Here is an 8,443-nt window from a genome sequence, read left to right as displayed (position 1 = left end):
TATACTGGGAAACCTAGAAGCACCAGGTTTGGACCTGACTAGCCTCTGCTGTTGTGGCCATCTGCGGAATGAACCAGCAATGGAAGATCTCTCTTTCTCTTTGTCTCCTCCTCTCTCTGTAGTCCTGCCTTACAAACAAACAAATGAACAACTATTTTTTTTTAAAGTTGCTATTTTGGGCATGAATTGGACTTGTTGGGTTTCATTGGTGGTAGATCACCACATAAGACATCTATTAATCCTTTCAAATAGGATCCAACATGTCAGTCACTGTATGTCATTTACTTAGTAGAGTAATGGGTTTTTAAAAAAGATTTATTTATTTGAAAAGCAGAGGTAGAGAGCACAACACACACACACACACACACACACAAAGAGAGAGAGAGAGAGAGAGAGAGAGAGAGAGAGCTTCCACCCACTGATTCACTTCCCAAAGGGCCTCAACATCCAGGGTTGCTCAAGGCTAAAGCCAAGAGCCAGGAGCTGTATTCAGGTCTTCCATGCAGATGGCAGGGGCTCAAGTTACTGCACCATTCTTGGCTGTTTTTCCAGGTGCATTAGCAGGGAGTTAGATTTTAAATGGAGCAACCAGGACCTGAAGCAGGGCCTATATGGAATGCTAGCATTGCAGAGGATGACTGATATGTTGACACTGGAGAGCAAAAGATCTTAATAGGTAGAGAGAAACTAAAATAAATTAGCAAATGAAAAATATGAACATCTGTGTCAGAGCATCAGGGTGCCTGCTCTGGTCAGTCTAGGAAATAACTTAAGGGGGCGATTGGAAAACAAGGCCCTGTGGAGAGTCTGGGTGGCAAAAAAACAAAAACAAAACAAAACAAAACAAAAAAACCCTCTCTTCCCCATCTCCCAAGTCAGTTTAGAATGAAGCCTGTTAATGACAGTTCTTCCCAATATTTTTTAAAATGGTGGCAAAAGTGGCCAGTTTGCTGGCATATCAAACAAGTGCTCTGCCTGCAGCACCAGCATCCCATATGGGTGCTGGCTTGTGTCCAGACGGCTCCACTCAGCTCCCTGCTTATGGCCTGAGAAGGCAATGGAGGATGGCATGAGTCCATGGGCCCCTGCACCCACCTGGGAGACCTGGAGGAAGCTCCTGGCTCCTGACTTTGGATCAGCTCAGCTCCAGCCACCGCAGCCATATGGCGAAGTGAGTCAGCAGGTTCTCTTAGTCTCTCCTTCACTCTGTAAAAATTTGCCTTTCAAGTCTTTAAGAAAAAAAGTGGTGACAAAGGAAGTAGAATAAATGAATATGTAGTGCTGTTTAGTAGGGACAGTGATGGAGGCTGCCGCTGAACATTTCCCCACTTCTTGACATTTGAGATGACGGAGAGGGGGTGGTGACACATCAGGAGAATGTGTACCTGACAGCCCACGTGGGAACCTCAGCAGAGGACTGAGAGGGGGAGCAGCACAGTTCCCATTGGCGGAGGGTGTGGAGATGAGAAAGGTTCGGAGGGTGGAGTGGGCAGCTGTGCATGGTTGCTGAGAATGCAAGTGGACAAAGCCACTAGAGAAGGAGAAGTGAAGAAGGGACTGTGCAGATGGCTTGAAGGGAGGGGATGGTTGCTCAATAGGCTTGCATGCTGTGTGACTGAGTCATCTGGGAAGAGCAGGCAGACCGGGAGAAGGAGCCCGAGAAGTAGATCTGGAACACAAGGAAGATTTTTATCTGGAATCCAAGGCAACAAAAGGAGGAGGGAGGAAGGGGTGGGTCCTGCTTGGTGGGAGCCAAGTGAAAAAGGCTCAGGATCTGGGCTTCTGATATTTTCTCTAGGGAGGAAAATCTGATAGGTGACAGACGAAGGACCATTACAGAGAAAGAAATGCCGGTGAAGACATAGGGAACCTCAGATCATTTTGCATAGCAATTGTTGAAGTTGTTTAAGTCTCAGAGAATCTGGTAGTCAGGAGTCCTGTTTTGGGGCTCTAGATTACTATGCCAAAACTTGTGGAAAGCAGTTGGGGTGAGTTCTAGACTGTCCAAAACAGGAGGGGGAGAGATGAGAGCCCTTGGAATCCCTGCCTCCACCTGCAAGCAATCTCTTAAGCCAAAGCATCCAGGGGATGAGAGAAACTCAGGCCACAAGAGACCGTTTCTAAGTCCAGAGGAGGCTACCCTGACCTAATGCTAGTATTTTTGCACAGTCCGAGTGTTAAACGCAGCAAAGTCTCCTGAGAATATTGCAAAAGAACTCATCTCCCTTCCTGGGGTTGTCACAGATGAGGTGTGTTGAGGGAGAGGTGGAGGTTTCCCATGGGCTGGGCATTAGTTATTTAAAACAGTTAAAGTTCTAGGTTTTACGTTATTACGCGCAGCTAACTCCCGCAGCCTGGTTCTTTACTATGAGCCGAAAACACCAGACGCAAGGAAGTGTCTTAAGGGGTTTTATTCCAGTGGGGCAGGAACGGGATGGGGTGGTGGGAAGGCGAAGAGGAAGGGAGAAGAAGAAGGGGAAGAGAAACCTGAAGAAGAGAGAGATGGAACCGCACCTGGGGCTTTTATGCCATTCAGGGGAGCCCCGCACGGTGTGGGGGCGGGGATTGGGAGGGATTGAGGGCAGGCCCCAGGGGATTGGTGCCTGAGACTGTCACAGCTGACTGCCTGAGAATGATTGGTTAGTGGGCGGCGGAATTGGGGAAGGGGCGGGGAGATTAGGGGCGGGATTCTTAGGCGAAATGCCCGGTTCCATCTGATTGGCGGACGGCTGGACTGGCGCGAATTTCGTGAGCCGTGAGGAAGATTAAATGGCGCCGGGTCCAGGGTAGGAAATTCGAATAACTCTTTACACCGGGCACCTCGAGATTGGCTTCTTTGGGATTTCAAAAGCAAAATATCAGGTTTTAGGATTTTAGATTTCAAATATGGCAAAGAAGCAGCCAGTTTTATTTCAGACTTTATTTCAAAGAACGGTGGGTGAAGAGTTGGGGTCGAGCTTGCTTGGGGGGTGGGTGGTTTGGCAGGAGTTTGGAAGCAGCGTTTCCTTCAGTTTGAGCGGCAGGCGGGGTCCCTTCTGAAGATGCTTGCTGGGAAAGTTCAGCGTGCCACATGGAACCTCATATAGCAGATGGGAGACGTGCAGAAAGGCTCCTGGGTCAAGTGCATTGTCACAGAAGTTTGCAGTGTCCCAGGTGGCTACTTTCTCAAACAATGAAGAATTTCACTAGCCTCTAGATGATATGCAACTAGTTTCATTGGCCTTAAGGTTTTCAGTCCTTTGTGGACTAGCAGGTTCCAACAAAAAATGGTGTACAAACATTTGTACTTGTCTATGTTTTGTGCACTGCAAGAATTAAGTCATTAGTCAACCTGTCAGGCCCAGCTAACTGCATCAGATTTTTATGTTCTCCTTTACATCCTTGTTGTTTTCTCTCATGCATGTGAAAACATAATTCAGAGACTCACTAGTCACAGCCAAAACAAGCCTAAGGACACCTCTTGGAGTGTGTGGACAATCGCCCCCAGGTCTGCCAACTACCTGGGGGGTGTGGTTTAGCAATGACCTGTCCATGACCAGAAGCACAGCTTCTAATCCTGCGTGCAGAACGTGATCTCTGACCTGACTGGAGGGTCAAGGGGAATAGACATGCCTTCTAGCCAATTACAGTGTCATGGAACAGGGAGACTGCCGGAAGGTGGCCTCCTGCCTTCCCCTTCCTTAACCTTTAAAAACTTGAATTTGTACTGAATAAGCAGACTTTCTTCACCAGTCTGTCTCCAGTGGTTCTTGTGGCCAAAGAACACCATTGCCTCACCCTCACCCTCGGTGGCCTTGGGGCCTGCTGGCAGGCTTAAACGCTGAGAGAAGTGACAAGGAAAGAAGAGAATCTTTTTGAAAACATTTTCAAAGCAATTTGCTGCAATCACAGACCAGCAGATTGTGGTATTCCATGCCAACGACTGCATGAGACATTTGGAGACATCTGGAATCTTACGGGGTGCCAGGTCATTTGTTTATTTTTGCTCTTTACCTACAAATTAGTCAATCCAGCCTTTTAACAGACACTTGGAAAGCCCTTACCGCTGAAAGAACATTTAATACTTGGGAGAAACGGAGATGAGTGGACCTCACAAAAGATCTTAGGGGATGTTCTGCTTCCCAGAAGACCTTGATTACTAATTAACCAACAATTCTGGTCCTGGGAAGAAAAGCTGAGCATTCGCTTGCATTTGACATCCATTAATGTTTTCTTGATAAGCCAGCAAATAGTAACCAGGGTATTGGTTACTATTTGTAGATTGTGCTTCTCTGCTTTTATTGCAAAGCCAAGCCATCCTTCAGAGCGTTCAGGAGCAGCAACCAGAGGCAATGAGGTATGTTTGTGACTTTGATGTTCATTTATGGCTACAAGAGATCTGTGCAAGAGCAAGGAAGTTACCCTGATTTCCTTTGGCCAAATATGCCCTTGTTAATTTGTTCATTACAGACAAAAAGAAGCAGCATCAACAACAAAATATTCAACCACACCAAAACCATATTTAATTTAGTTATCTCCTTCTTAGTACGTGTGTACGTGTGTACGTGTGTATATTTCTCTGCACCAAGGCTGATTTTACATGCCTGATTATGGATAAACTGTGTGTTTGTGTCTCTTTGAGATGTGACTTATTTGATATTCAGGGTGAGGTAGCAGGAAGGAATTCTTTCTGATTCTTGATATGAAATGTGAGAAGTGGAGAGAAGGATTTCAAATTTGGGAATGGGATTAGAGCATTTGGGAACATTTCTTTTCAAAAGGATATGGATCTGTAGCTGAGAAGTGGTGGAGGAATCGACTGTAGTAAGGAAGTTCAGAATCCATCACTATCTTTATGACTTGATGCCTTTGTACATAAAATGAAAAATTATGGTTGGGAAGAGTCTGGGAATGTATGTGCACTATTGGACTGTGTGTATGAGTTGAGGTGCACTGGAATGTAGGGGAGATTTCATGTGGAATGCAAAGGCAGTGTCACAGTTGTGTGAGAAACAGAGTGGAATTATCAGAGAGGCCAAGAGATAAATCTATGGGGCAGTTGTTGACCGCTCCCTGTGAAAACTTAAAAAAAAAAACAAAACTTTGGATTTCCATTTATTCTAGAAACTAGCTAGATGGAGCTGGGAATTAACAGTTACTGTAAGGGACCAGGGGTCCTCTCTGTCCTGGGTCAGATGGTTGCCTCAGGCAGCCTCTGGCCACCAAACTGGTCAGTTGGCTGCCTTGGGCAGACTCCAGCCACCAAGCTGGGCTAGGGGGACCTCCCCCCACCAGGGTCAGACCGCTGCCTCAGGCAGCCTCCGGTCACCAAACTGGTCAGGCAGCTGCCTTGGGCAGCCTCTGGCTGGCCAAACTGGGCCTGGGGGACCTCTCCTGCCTGAGTTGGTGGCCCTGGGCACCAATTGTGCTGAGCAAAACCCTTAGGCTGTCTGGTGGTACACTCTGGGGGCTTAGGGGTGTGGATTTGCAGGAGACCTGGGGTATTGCACAGGTGGGGGTGAGCAATACCTTAGGGTTCATGCCCAGGTAAGGAATTACTGCTGAGGGACTTCAATGGCCACCATATGAGTAGGTAAGCGAGGGGCTGAGATCAAATGGTTTGGAGGGGGCAACAGGAGGGCCTTTAAGGGTCAGGTTGAAGTATCAGCACACATGGGAGACCTGAGCAGGAGTAGTTAGCATAGATTATCTCTGAGCACCACTCACTGGCACACATTAGAGCTAAGGCTGGGCCTACCTGACAGGGCAGGACTACAGTACACAACAGTGAGAATTGGAACAGGGGATGTTAAGGTGATGTTAGGATGGGCCATGATAATAACTAACATGTGAGAGATTCAGGTCTGGTGGAAGAATCTTGGGGGGAGGTATGTGGACTCACCCCTGTGGGATTGCAATCTCTGCTGGCATCCAAAAACTGTGGATGGTAACAGACCTGGCTGGGGAGCTAAAGGGACACCCCAACTCAGTCTGGGCTGGACATGGTTATAACCTCCCTCTGGAGCAAGTGAAGACTGGGTCTGGGGAGCAACAGACTGGGCTACCTTCCAGCACCCGCTGGTACTTGTGAGAGCCAAGGAGGGTGTAGAACAGACTGGGCTAGGTCTTGACTCCACTGAATCATGTGAAAGCTGTGTCTAGGCATGGACCAGGTGTGGCTGGGCTGCAACTCAGCAGTAAGAACCAGAATGGGTGTGGGTCAGTTGAGCAAGGCCACTGTTCCTGCCAGGGCAAGAGTTGGACAAAGTCAGCCTGGGCCAAAAACTCACTGTTGTGCACAATATCTGCCACTGGGAGGAGACCCGATAGAGGAGCTTGGGAAACTTCTTCATTAGAACACAGTCCCTGAAGGAACCAAAGCAAGGAGTAGCCCAGACTAGTCCAGGTGACAGTACTTTCCAGCATACATGTGTGTCAGGTCTAGGGAAAGACCAGGCTGGGCCAGTTCATAACATCCACTGGCAGATCTGAGAACCAGGACAGGGTGCAGGGGATCTAAGTTGGGCCGCAACATCAGCCAGTTCACAGAATGAAAGAGGAAGTATAAAGAGAGATCTACCATCGCTTGTGTACTCCTTTAATGGCCACAATGGCTTGGGCTGGGCCAAGCTGAAGCCAGGAGCATTACAGGACACAGTATGATTTTTAGTTATGAAGGTGGAGTTCAAATATCAGGTGTTCAAAAATCAGGAGCCAGAAACTTCATCTCCCTTATGGGTACAGGGGCTCAATAACTGGATCATCTTCCACTCTTTTCCCAGGCACATTAGCAGGAGTTGGCTCATAAGTGTAGCATTGGGACTTCAACCAGAGCTCACTGGGATGCCTGTCTTGCAACCAGTAGCGTAACCTGCTATTCTTTAATTATGATCCTATAATACACATAGAGAAGGAGAGACAGAGAAAGATCCTCCATCCGTTGGTTTACTCCCCAAGTGGCCGCAATGGCTGGAGATGAGTTGATCTGAGTTGATCTGGACAGGAGCCAGGAGCTTCTTTTGGGTCTCCCACATGGGTTCAGAGTCCCAAGGCTTTGGACGGTCCTCTACTGCTTTCTTAGGCCAGAAGCAGGGAGCTGGGTTGGAAGTGGAGCATCCAAAAGATGAAGTGGCACCCGTATGGGGGCTTGTCAAATGCAAAGCAAGGATTTAGGCACTAGGCCATCATGCTAGACCTTTAGTTTTTCTTACACTGCGTGCCTAATTGAGGTAGTTGGTCACTGTTAGGTCCCTGTGACAGATCAATCAGATAGTGCTGGAGGGTTTTTTTTTTTTCCCCTTGAAGGTGAAGAAAATAACCAGAAAGTAGGTATTACTGTCCCATAGAACAGGTAACTATATTTGAATATATGAAGCCAAAGGGCTTTTGATAAGAATCAAGTAGGTATTGAAAGATGCCAATGAGATTTGCCTCATAAGTGATGTTCATCTATGTCTGTTGGTTATTTACTTGTGGATAATAAGTCACCTCAAATATTTATAACTTAGAGCAACCCACATTTATCATCTCACAGATTTTGTGAGTCATAAATGTGGGAACTGGTGAGCTGAGTGATCTAGGTCGGGGTCTGTCATGAGATGGGCTGTCACCCAGGGCTTCAGTCTTCTGGAAGCCTGACACCTGCTTTTCAACATGACTCACTGCTTGGGCTGTTGGTAGAGGCCTTGGTTCTAGCCTCTGTTTTGGAATTTCCACAGGGCTGCTTCAGAGTGATGATGACATAGCAATTGGCTTTGTCAAGAAGTAATCCCAGAGAAAAAACAAGGAGAAGTAGCAATGCTTTCATACCTAGGCTGAGAACCTGTCCTTTCTGTCTAGGCTACCTTCTAATGAATGAGGCAGTGTTATAGAATTTGTGTTATAGCATTTGCTATGCTATGATTTTATTTAAACATTTTATTTAATTTTACCTATTTCCTTAGTGTTCTGTCTGTGGGTATCTATAGTGTCTTTAATTTTTTTTGTTGCGATATATTATGCTATCATGAAAAGCCTTTTCTGTACATAAGTGATTCTCAAATGTGTACATATGTTTATGGGGTACATTTGTTGAGTGGAATTATGTGTGAGCAATTATTGTTATTGCTAAAGCTTATTGAGGACACCATGATTTCATTAGTAATGTGTGGGTGTTTTTTTCGTAGTGTCTGAGTGTTAGTAAAAATTTTAGAAAAAAATCAAAACCACAAGTATAAAGAACAGTCTTCTCTCTCACAACCTTTGGAAAGCACTAAAGGGTGGCAGTTCCTTTCCTCAGGGACCATAGGGTCACTCTTTGCTTTATTGCTTAATTTAGTTGTATCAAGTATGAAGATTATTACATTTATGAAAAATTACAAGCAAGATGAATACTATGAGTTTTTTTTTAAATCAGGATTTTGGGAATATGATGTATTTGGCATAGCTCAGGTTAGGAAGAACAGTGTGTGATTAATTTTTTCTA

General features: G+C 46.1%; 1 protein-coding gene across 1 annotated transcript in view; it reads left to right on the top strand.

Annotated features, from left to right (window-relative positions):
• The first annotated feature begins 4,258 nt into the window (after window positions 1-4,258).
• Window positions 4,259-8,443, top strand: part of LOC121170993 — a 125,097-nt gene continuing 120,912 nt past the window's right edge. The window contains exon 1 of the mRNA XM_041002490.1: window positions 4,259-4,336. The gene's annotated coding sequence lies outside the window, so the exon portion shown is untranslated. The remainder of the gene's footprint in view (window positions 4,337-8,443) is intronic.

Source organism: Ochotona curzoniae, unplaced genomic scaffold (genome assembly GCF_017591425.1).
Source record: "Ochotona curzoniae isolate NIBS_2020 unplaced genomic scaffold, NIBS_Ocur_1.0 scaffold_2476, whole genome shotgun sequence".
Taxonomy (NCBI): Eukaryota; Metazoa; Chordata; class Mammalia; order Lagomorpha; family Ochotonidae; genus Ochotona; species Ochotona curzoniae.
The sequence above is the reverse complement of the archived record's forward strand: the minus strand, read 5'-3'. Positions and strand labels throughout refer to the sequence as shown.